The 14130-nt window shown below is 40.6% G+C and overlaps 1 protein-coding gene across 1 annotated transcript in view; it reads left to right on the plus strand.

Annotated features, from left to right (window-relative positions):
- Nucleotides 1-13219: 13219 nt before the first annotated feature.
- The window catches only part of LOC125898196 (platelet-derived growth factor receptor beta-like), a 37813-nt gene continuing 36902 nt past the window's right edge, over nucleotides 13220-14130 (plus strand). The window contains exon 1 of the mRNA XM_049591922.1: nucleotides 13220-13443. The gene's annotated coding sequence lies outside the window, so the exon portion shown is untranslated. The remainder of the gene's footprint in view (nucleotides 13444-14130) is intronic.

Here is a 14130-nt window from a genome sequence, read left to right on the forward strand (position 1 = left end):
TCTGCAGAAAAACAGAAACACATTAATGGTTCTTAGAAACAAGGAGAACTCTGAATCAACAGAGGAGGAGGAGGAGGAGGAGGAGGAGGAGGAGGAAGAAGACAGAGACCTGCACGATGAATGTATCCACAGTTTCTGTCTCAGGGTGGAGACATGTTGTGTAACTGAGTGAAGACAGAGACAGAAACTATGAAGACGTCTTTGACTGTCGAGGAGACAGCGACCTCCTCTGTAGGAGGAGCAGACTGCAGGCAGGAGGAGGAGGAGGAGCAGAAGGAGGAGTAGGAGCAGTCTGCGGGCAGGAGAGAGGAGGGAACCATGAAGACATCTCTGGGCGTTTCTCAGAGTCAAGGATCCTGCAGAGACAAGAGTCCTCCCTCTCATTCATTGGACCAGACTAACAGGTATCCTCATGTGATCATCATTATTCACCATGGTGACATCACAGAGGCCCAACGTTCATCTGTCTGTGTTATTTATTTATCCTATTTAATAAACAGTTAATGTTCCTGTTGTTACTGATCGACCTGTCATCAGTCACCTGATGTCGTACAGCGTCTGGTCACTGTGACTCCTGACAGTCGATGAGATGTATCGTCTGCTGTGCAGAGGATTGTGGGTCAGAACGCAGTAACTCATGGGTTAGCTCACAGACGGCAGGATCAGACCGGACGCTGTACGACATCCTGGTGTTTCTGGCGTACTGCATCTGACACACTCTGTATTTGGACACACTAAATCTCTTCCTGCTGTAGCATAGCTTACAATAACGTGGCGTACAATAACATGGTGTACAGTACTGTGGCATATAATACCGTGGCGTACAATAACATCGTGTACAGTACTGTGGCATATAATAATGTGGTGTATAGTACTGTGGCATATAATAACGTGGCGTACAATAACGCGGCGTACAGTACTGTGGCATATAATAACGTGGCGTACAATAACGTGGCGTACAGTACTGTGGCATATAACAATGTGGCGTACAATAACGTGGTGTACAGTACTGTGGCATATAATAACGTGGCGTACAATAACGCGGCGTACAGTACTGTGGCATATAATAACGTGGCGTACAATAACGTGGCGTACAGTACTGTGGCATATAATAATGTGGCGTACAATAACGTGGTGTACAGTACTGTGGCATATAATAACGTGGCGTACAATAACGCGGCGTACAGTACTGTGGCATATAATAACGTGGCGTACAATAACGTGGCGTACAATAACATGGTGTACAGTACTGTGGCATATAATAACGTGGCTTACAATAACGTGGTGTACAGTACTGTGGCATATAATACCGTGGCATATAATAACGTGGCGTTCAGTACCATGGTGTACAATAACGTGGTATACAGTACTGTGGCATATAATAACGTGGCTTACAATAACGTGGTGTACAATAACGTAGTGTACAGTATTGTGACGTACAATAACGTGGAATACAATAACATGGCGTACAATAATGTGGCTTACAATAACGTGGTGTACAGTACCGTGACGTACAATAACATGGCATACAATAACGTGGTGTACAATAACATGGTGTACAGTACTGTGGCATATCATATAATAACGTGGTGTACAATAACATGGTGTACAGTACTGTGGCATATCATATAATAACGTGGTGTACAATAACGTGGTGTACAATAACGTGGTGTACAATAACGGTGTACAGTACTGTGGCATATCATATAATAACGTGGCGTACAATAACATGGTGTACAGTACTGTGGCATATCATATAATAACGTGGTGTACAGTACTGTGGCATATCATATAATAACGTGGCGTACAATAACATGGTGTACAGTACTGTGGCATATCATATAATAACGTGGCGTACAATAACATGGTGTACAATAACGTGGCATATAATAACGTGGTGTACAATAACATGGTGTACAGTACTGTGGCATATCATATAATAACGTGGTGTACAATAACATGGTGTACAATACTGTGGCATATCATAAAATAACGTGGTGTACAATAACATGGTGTACAGTACTGTGGCATATCATATAATAACGTGGTGTACAATAACATGGTGTACAGTACTGTGGCATATCATATAATAACGTGGTGTACAATAACGTGGCATATAATAACGTGGTGTACAATAACGTGGCATATAATAACGTGGTGTACAATAACATGGTGTACAGTACTGTGGCATATCATATAATAACGTGGTGTACAATAACATGGTGTACAATACTGTGGCATATCATATAATAACGTGGTGTACAATAACGTGGCGTACAATAACATGGTGTACAGTACTGTGGCATATCATATAATAACGTGGTGTACAATAACGTGGCGTACAATAACGTGGTGTACAATAACGTGGCATATAATAACGTGGCGTACAATAACGTGGCGTACAGTACCGTGGCATATAATAACGTGGTGTACAATAACATGGTGTACAGTACTGTGGCATATAATAATGTGGCGTACAATAACGTGGCGTACAATAACGTGGTGTACAGTACCGTGGCATATAATAATGTGGTGTACAATAACATGGTGTACAATAATGTGGTGTACAATAACGTGGTGTACAATAACATGGTGTACAATAACATGGTGTACAGTACCGTGGCATATAATAATGTGGTGTACAATAACGTGGCGTACAGTACCGTGGCATATAATAATGTGGCGTACAATAACGTGGCGTACAGTACCGTGGCATATAATAATGTGGTGTACAATAACATGGTGTACAATAATGTGGTGTACAATAACGTGGTGTACAATAACATGGTGTACAATAACATGGTGTACAGTACCGTGGCATATAATAATGTGGTGTACAATAACATGGTGTACAATAATGTGGTGTACAATAACGTGGTGTACAATAACATGGTGTACAGTACCGTGGCATATAACGTTGTGTACAATAACATGGTGTACAATAACGTGGTGTACAGTACCGTGGCATATAACGTTGTGTACAATAACGTGGTGTACAGTACCGTGGCATATAATAACGTGGTGTACAATAACATGGTGTACAGTACCGTGGCATATAACGTTGTGTACAATAACGTGGTGTACAGTACCGTGGCATATAATAACGTGGTGTACAATAACATGGTGTACAATAACATGGTGTACAGTACCGTGGCATATAACGTTGTGTACAATAATGTGGTGTACAGTACCGTGGCATATAACGTGGTGTACAATAACGTGGTGTACAATAACATGGTGTACAATAACATGGTGTACAGTACCGTGGCATATAACGTTGTGTACAATAACGTGGTGTACAGTACCGTGGCATATAACGTGGTGTACAATAACGTGGTGTACAATAACATGGTGTACAGTACCGTGGTATATAACGTTGTGTACAATAACGTGGTGTACAGTACCGTGGCATATAATAACGTGGTATACAATAACATGGTGTACAATAACGTGGCGTACAATAACGTGGTGTACAATAACGTGGTGTACAGTACCGTGGAATATAATAACGTGGTGGGTGTACAATAACGTGGTGTACAATAACGTGGCGCATACAATAACGCGTGGCATATAATAACGTGGTGTACAATAACGTGGCGTACACTACCGTGGCATATAATAACGTGGCGTGCATATAACGTTGTGTACAATAACGTGGTGTACAGTACCGTGGCATATAATAACATGGTGTACAATAACATGGTGTACAATAACGTGGCATATAATAACGTGGCGTACAATAACATGGTGTACAGTACCGTGGCATATAATAACGTGGTGTACAATAACGTGGCGTACAATAACATGGTGTACAGTACCGTGGCATATAATAACGTGGTGTACAATAACATGGTGTACAGTACCGTGGCATATAATAACATGGTGTACAATAACATGGTGTACAGTACCGTGGCATATAATAACGTGGTGTACAATAACATGGCGTACAATAACGTGGTGTACAGTACCGTGGCATATAATAACGTGGTGTACAATAACGTGGCGTACAATAACATGGTGTACAATAACGTGGTGTACAGTACCGTGGCATATAATAACGTGGTGTACAATAACGTGGCGTACAATAACATGGTGTACAATAACGTGGCGTACAATAACATGGTGTACAATAACGTGGTGTACAGTACCGTGGCGTACAATAACGTGGTGTACAATAACATGGCGTACAGTATCGTGGCGTACAATAACGTGGTGTACAATAACATGGTGTACAGTACCGTGGCATATAACGTTGTGTACAATAATGTGGTGTACAGTACCGTGGCATATAACGTGGTGTACAATAATGTGGTGTACAGTACCGTGGCATATAATAACGTGGTGTACAATAACATGGTGTACAATAACATGGTGTACAGTACCGTGGCATATAACGTTGTGTACAATAATGTGGTGTACAGTACCGTGGCATATAACGTTGTGTACAATAATGTGGTGTACAATAACATGGTGTACAGTACTGTGGCATATAATAACGTGGCGTACAATAACGTGGCGTACAGTACCGTGGCATATAATAACGTGGCGTACAATAACGTGGCGTACAGTACCGTGGCATATAATAACGTGGCGTACAATAACATGGTGTACAGTACTGTGGCATATAATAACGTGGCTTACAATAACGTAGTGTACAGTATCGTGACGTACAATAACGTGGTGTACAGTACTGTGGCATATAATACCGTGGCATATAATAACGTGGCGTTCAGTACCATGGTGTACAATAACGTGGTATACAGTACTGTGGCATGGTGTACAGTACCGTGGCATATAATAACGTGGCGTACAATAACGCGCCGTACAGTACCGTGGCATATAATAACGTGGTGTACAATAACCTGGTGTACAATAATGTGGTGTACAATAACGTGGTGTACAATAACATGGTGTACAATAACATGGTGTACAGTACCGTGGCATATAACGTGGTGTACAATAACGTGGTGTACAATAACATGGTGTACAATAACATGGTGTACAGTACCGTGGCATATAACGTTGTGTACAATAACATGGTGTACAATAACATGGTGTACAGTACCGTGGCATATAACGTTGTGTACAATAACGTGGTGTACAGTACCGTGGCATATAATAACGTGGTGTACAATAACATGGTGTACAGTACCGTGGCATATAACGTTGTGTACAATAACGTGGTGTACAGTACCGTGGCATATAATAACGTGGTGTACAATAACATGGTGTACAATAACATGGTGTACAGTACCGTGGCATATAACGTTGTGTACAATAATGTGGTGTACAGTACCGCGGCATATAACGTGGTGTACAATAACGTGGTGTACAATAACATGGTGTACAATAACATGGTGTACAGTACCGTGGCATATAACGTTGTGTACAATAATGTGGTGTACAGTACCGTGGCATATAATAACGTGGTGTACAATAACATGGTGTACAATAACATGGTGTACAGTACCGTGGCATATAACGTTGTGTACAATAACGTGGTGTACAGTACCGTGGCATATAACGTGGTGTACAATAACGTGGTGTACAATAACATGGTGTACAGTACCGTGGTATATAACGTTGTGTACAATAACGTGGTGTACAGTACCGTGGCATATAATAACGTGGTGTACAATAACATGGTGTACAATAACGTGGCGTACAATAACGTGGTGTACAATAACGTGGTGTACAGTACCGTGGCATATAATAACGTGGTGTACAATAACGTGGCGTACAATAACGTGGTGTACAATAATGTGGTGTACAATAACGTGGTGTACAATAACGTGGCGTACAATAACGTGGCATATAATAACGTGGTGTACAATAACGTGGCGTACAATAACGTGGCATATAATAACGTGGCGTACAATAACATGGTGTACAATAACGTGGTGTACAGTACCGTGGCATATAATAACATGGTGTACAATAACATGGTGTACAATAACGTGGCATATAATAACGTGGCGTACAATAACATGGTGTACAGTACCGTGGCATATAATAACGTGGTGTACAATAACATGGTGTACAGTACCGTGGCATATAATAACGTGGTGTACAATAACATGGTGTACAGTACCGTGGCATATAATAACATGGTGTACAATAACATGGTGTACAGTACCGTGGCATATAATAACGTGGCGTACAATAACATGGTGTACAGTACCGTGGCATATAATAACGTGGTGTACAATAACATGGCGTACAATAACGTGGTGTACAGTACCGTGGCATATAATAACGTGGTGTACAATAACATGGTGTACAATAACGTGGCATATAATAACGTGGTGTACAATAACATGGCGTACAATAACGTGGTGTACAGTACCGTGGCATATAATAACGTGGTGTACAATAACGTGGCGTACAGTACCGTGGCATATAACGTGGTGTACAATAATGTGGTGTACAGTACCGTGGCATATAACGTGGTGTACAATAATGTGGTGTACAGTACCGTGGCATATAATAACGTGGTGTACAATAACATGGTGTACAATAACATGGTGTACAGTACCGTGGCATATAACGTTGTGTACAATAATGTGGTGTACAGTACCGTGGCATATAACGTTGTGTACAATAATGTGGTGTACAGTACCGTGGCATATAATAACGTGGTGTACAATAACATGGTGTACAATAACATGGTGTACAGTACCGTGGCATATAACGTTGTGTACAATAATGTGGTGTACAGTACCGTGGCATATAACGTGGTGTACAATAACATGGTGTACAATAACATGGTGTACAGTACCGTGGCATATAACGTTGTGTACAATAACGTGGTGTACAGTACCGTGGCATATAACGTGGTGTACAATAACGTGGTGTACAATAACATGGTGTACAGTACCGTGGCATATAGCGTTGTGTACAATAACGTGGTGTACAGTACCGTGGCATATAACGTGGTGTACAATAACGTGGTGTACAATAACATGGTGTACAGTACCGTGGCATATAACGTTGTGTACAATAACGTGGTGTACAATAACGTGGTGTACAGTACCGTGGCATATAATAACGTGGTGTACAATAACATGGTGTACAATAACGTGGCGTACAATAACGTGGTGTACAATAACGTGGTGTACAGTACCGTGGCATATAATAACGTGGTGTACAATAACGTGGTGTACAGTACCGTGGCATATAATAACGTGGTGTACAATAACGTGGCGTACAATAACGTGGCATATAATAACGTGGTGTACAATAACGTGGTGTACAATAACATGGCGTACAATAACGTGGCATATAATAACGTGGCGTACAATAACATGGTGTACAATAACGTGGTGTACAGTACCGTGGCATATAATAACATGGTGTACAATAACATGGTGTACAATAACGTGGCATATAATAACGTGGCGTACAATAACATGGTGTGCAATAACATGGTGTACAGTACCGTGGCATATAATAACGTGGTGTACAATAACGTGGCGTACAATAACATGGTGTACAGTACCGTGGCATATAATAACGTGGTGTACAATAACGTGGCGTACAATAACATGGTGTACAGTACCGTGGCATATAATAACATGGTGTACAATAACATGGTGTACAGTACCGTGGCATATAATAACGTGGTGTACAATAACATGGTGTACAGTACCGTGGCATATAATAACGTGGTGTACAATAACATGGCGTACAATAACATGGTGTACAGTACCGTGGCATATAATAACGTGGTGTACAATAACATGGTGTACAGTACCGTGGCATATAATAACATGGTGTACAATAACATGGTGTACAGTACCGTGGCATATAATAACGTGGCGTACAATAACATGGTGTACAGTACCGTGGCATATAATAACGTGGTGTACAATAACATGGCGTACAATAACATGGTGTACAGTACCGTGGCATATAATAACGTGGTGTACAATAACATGGTGTACAATAACGTGGTGTACAGTACCGTGGCATATAATAACGTGGTGTACAATAACGTGGCGTACAATAACATGGTGTACAGTACCGTGGCATATAATAACGTGGTGTACAGTACCGTGGCGTACAATAACGTGGTGTACAATAACGTGGTGTACAGTACCGTGGCGTACAATAACGTGGTGTACAATAACATGGCGTACAGTATCGTGGCGTACAATAACGTGGCGTAGAGTGGCATACAGAAGCGTAGCGTACGATACATAGCATAGCATACAGTACCGTGGCGTACAGTACTGTGCTAGCTCCTTTGTTGTGGTAGTGTGTTGTGGTAGTTTGTTGTGATTGTGTGTTGTGTTAGTTTGTTTTGTTAGTGTGTTGTGTTAATATGTTGTGTTAGTCTGTTGTCTTAGTGTGTTGTGTTAGTGTGTTGTGTTAGTGTATTGTGTTAGTTTGTTGTGTTAGTGTGTTGTGATAGTTTGTTGTGTTAGTGTGTTGTGGTAGTGTGCTTTGTTAGTATATTGTGTTACTGTGTTGTGACAGTTTCTTGTGTTAGTGTGTTGTGTTAGTGTATTGTGTTAGTGTGTTGTGTTAGTGTATTGTGTTAGTTTGTTGTGTTAGTGTGTTGTGTTAGTGTATTGTGTTAGTTTGTTGTGTTAGTGTGTTGTGTTAGTGTGCTGTGTTAGTGTGTTGTGACAGTTTGTTGTGTTAGTCTGTTGTGTTAGTGTGTTGTGTTAGTGTGCTGTGTTAGTGTGTTGTGATAGTTTGTTGTGTTAGTGTGCTGTGTTAGTGTGTTGTGTTAGTGTGCTGTGTTAGTGTGTTGTGTTAGTGTGTTGTGACAGTTTGTTGTGTTAGTCTGTTGTGTTAGTGTGTTGTGTTAGTGTGCTGTGTTAGTGTGTTGTGTTAGTTTGTTGTGTTAGTGTGTTGTGACAGTGTGTTGTGTTAGTGTGCTGTGCTAGTGTGTTGTGTTAGTGTGTTGTGGTAGTTTGTTGTGTTAGTGTGTTGTGTTAGTGTGTTGTATTAGTTTGTTGTGGTAGTTTGTTGTGTTAGTGTGTTGTGTTCGTGTGTTGTGACAGTTTGTTGTGTTAGTGTGCTGTGTTAGTGTGTTGTGTTAGTGTGTCGTGGTAGTTTGTTGTGTTAGTGTGTTGTGACAGTTTGTTATGTCAGTGTGCTGTGTTAGTGTGTTGTGTTTGTTGTCTTAGTGTGTTGTGTTCGTGTGTTGTGACACTTTGTTGTGTTAGTGTGTTGTGTTAGTGTATTGTGTTAGTTTGTTGTGTTATTGTGTTGTGTTAGTTTGTTGTGTTAGTCTGTTGTGTTAGTGTGCTGTGTTAGTGTGTTGTGTTAGTTTGTTGCGTTAATGTGTTGTGTTAGTTTGTTGTGTTAGTGTGTTGTGGTAGTGTGCTGTGTTAGTGTGTTGTGTTAGTGTGCTGTGTTAGTCTGTTGTGTTAGTGTGTTGTGTTAGTGTGTTGTGGTTGTGTGTTGTGTTAGTGTGTTGTGGTAGTTTGTTGTGACAGTTTGTTGTGTTTGTCTGTTGTGTTAGTGTGTTGTGTTAGTGTGCTGTGTTAGTGTGTTGTGATAGTTTGTTGTGTTAGTGTGCTGTGTTAGTGTGTTGTGTTAGTGTGTTGTGACAGTTTGTTGTGTTAGTCTGTTGTGTTAGTGTGTTGTGTTAGTGTGCTGTGTTAGTGTGTTGTTAGTTTGTTGTGTTAGTGTTTTGTGACTGTTGTGTTAGTGTGCTGTGCTAGTGTGTTGTGTTAGTGTGTTGTGGTAGTTTGTTGTGTTAGTGTGTTGTGTTAGTGTGTTGTATTAGTTTGTTGTGGTAGTTTGTTGTGTTAGTGTATTGTGTTAGTGTGTTGTGACAGTTTGTTGTGTTAGTGTGCTGTGTTAGTGTGTTGTGTTAGTGTGTCGTGGTAGTTTGTTGTGTTAGTGTGTTGTGACAGTTTGTTGTGTCAGTGTGCTGTGTTAGTGTGTTGTTTTTGTTGTCTTAGTGTGTTGTGTTAGTGTGTTGTGACACTTTGTTGTGTTAGTGTGTTGTGTTAGTGTGTTGTGTTAGTGTGTTGTGTTAATTTGTTGTGTTATTGTGTTGTGTTAGTTTGTTGTGTTAGTCTGTTGTGTTAGTTTGTTGTGTTAGTGTGCTGTGTTAGTGTGTTGTGTTAGTTTGTTGCGTTAATGTGTTGTGTTAGTTTGTTGTGTTAGTGTGTTGTGGTAGTGTGCTGTGTTAGTGTGTTGTGTTAGTGTGTTGTGTTAGTTTGTTGTGTTAGTGTGTTGTGGTAGTGTGCTGTGTTAGTCTGTTGTGTTAGTGTGTTGTGTTAGTGTGTTGTGGTTGTGTGTTGTGTTAGTGTGTTGTGTTAGTGTGTTGTGGTTGTGTGTTGTGTTAGTTTGTTGTGTTAGTTTGTTGTGTTAGTGTGCTGTGTTAGTGTGTTGTGTTAGTTTGTTGCGTTAATGTGTTAGTGTGTTGTGGTAGTGTGCTGTGTTAGTGTGTTGTGTTAGTTTGTTGTGTTAGTGTGTTGTGGTAGTGTGCTGTGTTAGTCTGTTGTGTTAGTGTGTTGTGTTAGTGTGTTGTGGTTGTGTGTTGTGTTAGTGTGTTGTGTTAGTGTGCTGTGTTAGTGTGTTGTGATAGTTTGTTGTGTTAGTGTGCTGTGTTAGTGTGTTGTGTTAGTGTGTTGTGACAGTTTGTTGTGTTAGTCTGTTGTGTTAGTGTGTTGTGTTAGTGTGCTGTGTTAGTGTGTTGTGTTAGTTTGTTGTGTTAGTGTTTTGTGACTGTTGTGTTAGTGTGCTGTGCTAGTGTGTTGTGTTAGTGTGTTGTGGTAGTTTGTTGTGTTAGTGTGTTGTGTTAGTGTGTTGTATTAGTTTGTTGTGGTAGTTTGTTGTGTTAGTGTATTGTGTTCGTGTGTTGTGACAGTTTGTTGTGTTAGTGTGCTGTGTTAGTGTGTTGTGTTAGTGTGTCGTGGTAGTTTGTTGTGTTAGTGTGTTGTGACAGTTTGTTGTGTCAGTGTGCTGTGTTAGTGTGTTGTATTTGTTGTCTTAGTGTGTTGTGTTCGTGTGTTGTGACACTTTGTTGTGTTAGTGTGTTGTGTTAGTGTGTTGTGTTAGTGTGTTGTGTTAATTTGTTGTGTTATTGTGTTGTGTTAGTTTGTTGTGTTAGTCTGTTGTGTTAGTTTGTTGTGTTAGTGTGCTGTGTTAGTGTGTTGTGTTAGTTTGTTGCGTTAATGTGTTGTGTTAGTTTGTTGTGTTAGTGTGTTGTGGTAGTGTGCTGTGTTAGTGTGTTGTGTTAGTTTGTTGTGTTAGTGTGTTGTGGTAGTGTGCTGTGTTAGTCTGTTGTGTTAGTGTGTTGTGTTAGTGTGTTGTGGTTGTGTGTTGTGTTAGTGTGTTGTGTTAGTGTGTTGTGGTTGTGTGTTGTGTTAGTTTGTTGTGTTAGTTTGTTGTGTTAGTGTGCTGTGTTAGTGTGTTGTGTTAGTTTGTTGCGTTAATGTGTTGTGTTAGTTTGTTGTGTTAGTGTGTTGTGGTAGTGTGCTGTGTTAGTGTGTTGTGTTAGTGTGTTGTGGTAGTGTGCTGTGTTAGTGTGTTGTGGTAGTGTGCTGTGTTAGTCTGTTGTGTTAGTGTGTTGTGTTAGTGTGTTGTGGTTGTGTGTTGTGTTAGTGTGTTGTGTTAGTGTGTTGTGGTTGTGTGTTGTGTTAGTGTGTTGTGGTAGTTTGTTGTGAAATTCACCACATGTGTAAATTAATATTAGTGACAGACTGTTTATCACATTTATCACATAACTGATTGTAGATTATGACATTTCTGAAATGATCAGTTTATAGGAAATAATCACATGACATTTATCTATTGATTGTAGATAATGACATTTAGCAAATCCATCAGTTCAGTGGAGATGAGGAAAACTATGAAGTGAATGCAGGTGAGAGTGAATCAGTTATCTATTTCTCATCATGTGGGAGTCAACTGTGAGCTCTGTCCCTGATTATATCAAAATAAGGAAAACCCCCTTAAATGTATGGCATGTGCTATAGGATGAGGAACAGACAGACCTCAGTGGTGTGTGTCCCATTTTCATCCCTCACTGTGATGTCTCAACAGAAGCAGGCTCAGTAGCCAGAGGAGGACTTGGCAGCAGGTCAACATAAGACCTAAGAATATAAACTGAAATGTGTCAGTCAGTACAGGTGTAAAGCTGTGACTCTGTGCTTTGCAGCTACCAGGAAAAGAACGCACATGATGGCTGCTGGTGGGGGACCCCCACCTGAAGAGTTTACTCCAGCAGAGACCCTGGCCCTCAGTCTCAATAAGGGGCCCAAAATCAATGGGATCCAGGGGGGGAGCTCCTCCAACCCTGTGGCCCCAGAGATCTGGGCCCCATATGTTGAAGGTATTGTCCATCAATGCCCCTCAGTCTGTATAACTAGCTCTCCTCCTGTGTTTCTGTCAGTGGTAGGGCACAAATTAATCTTCTGGATCCTCCAGTCCTACCAAGGCCTGAGGAGGCAGTCAGGCCAGAAGACCACCCAGTAGGTCCCAACCTGTTGAACCAACAACTGATTGGCTCTCCTGTTGTGTTTTTTTTAATTATCTTGTTTTTATTACATTTTAATTTGTTTTTTAATAATTCATTTTTTTTTTATTAATTATGTTTTATATTTTATAATCTACATATTATTTTATCCTGACAGTTGTGAGGGTGTAAAGCTCTGGCAGAACTGTCTTTTAGGTGTCTGTCTATTGATCATAGATGGAGCTAATCCTCACCTTAATCCTGCTACAGACCATCATAAGTTACCATGGTTACTAGGCTGGGATTCAGGTTAACCACCTTGATGGAACAGAGTTGTGGCTCAGGTTGATGGAACAGAAACCGGAGTTTAGCTCGATGTATCAGGCTTAGCCAGAGCCATGGCACAAAGCTTCAGCCTGTGTTGAAGAGAAAAAAGAAACATCTGATTGGACAGGAGATAAAACCTGTGATGACATCATCAGTAATCATCAGAGCATCACAAACAGACGCTCAGATCCTGATTTATTACTGATCAATTCAGCACACACACACACACACACACACACACACACACACACACACACACACACACACACACAGCACTTTATTTAATCAGCTCGCACCAGTGGAAACCTCACAGAAAGACCTCTGTGTGTGTGTGTGTGTGTGTGTGTGTGTGTGTGTGTGTGTGTATGTGTGTGTGTGTTGGATGGGGTTCACTTCCTGTCGGGGTGGGGGGGGCAACAGATTGAAAACAGACGTTGGCACTCGCTGTGAGTCAGTCTGTCTGTTGGTTTCCATTCGTCGTCAGTCTGGAATGAACTCCGACTGAAGAGGAGGAGTAGGAAGAGGAGGAGGAATACAGAGAGTCGTGGAGGAAAGCAGAGTAAAAAGCAGTGAAGAAGACCAAGAAAAGGAGTAGGAAGGAGAGGACGAAGAAGAAAGGAGAAGAAGAGGAGGAGGAAGGAGAAGAAGAGGAGGAGGAAGGAGTAAGGGTGGAGGATCATCAGCATCAGAAGGTTTGAACAAACTAAACATCTCCATCTTTTCTTCTTCTTCTGTGTTTCTGTTCCTGCTGAGTGGACGTGTTAATACTCTGATTACTCTGCAGTGACAGTATCAGAATAATACTCTCTGTAGTCACAGGTCCTATCAGATTAAAGTACAGATTAATTATAGATTATTGATTATTATCAGTGATGCTGTCACATGTACAAACTATAATACACACACAGGTTCATGAGTTCAATAAACTGATCACATGACATCACACATTCAGGTTCACATGTAAACACACACACACGCACGCACACACACACACACACACACACACACACACACACATTTTATATCAAAATAATATTATTATGTGACAGATAATTTTAACGTTTTACACTGTGAAGATTAAATGATTCTTAAACATGTTTACGTTCTATTCAGTAGAAATTTGATTATACACACGCACACATATATATATATACACATATGTGTGTGTGTGTATATATATATATATATACACACACACACATATACATATATATATATATATATATATATATATATAAATTAACACAGTATACTGTAGAAATGTAATAACATAAATCTAAACCTTCACAATAAAAGCCCAGGACGGGGTCGGTGGTCTTTGAGTCGTTGAGAGCTTTTATTGTGGTACTCCCACAGGAAGTGGATCTTATTGAGTTTCA

The sequence above is a fragment of the Epinephelus fuscoguttatus genome, linkage group LG12 (assembly GCF_011397635.1).
Source record: "Epinephelus fuscoguttatus linkage group LG12, E.fuscoguttatus.final_Chr_v1".
NCBI lineage: Eukaryota > Metazoa > Chordata > Actinopteri > Perciformes > Serranidae > Epinephelus > Epinephelus fuscoguttatus.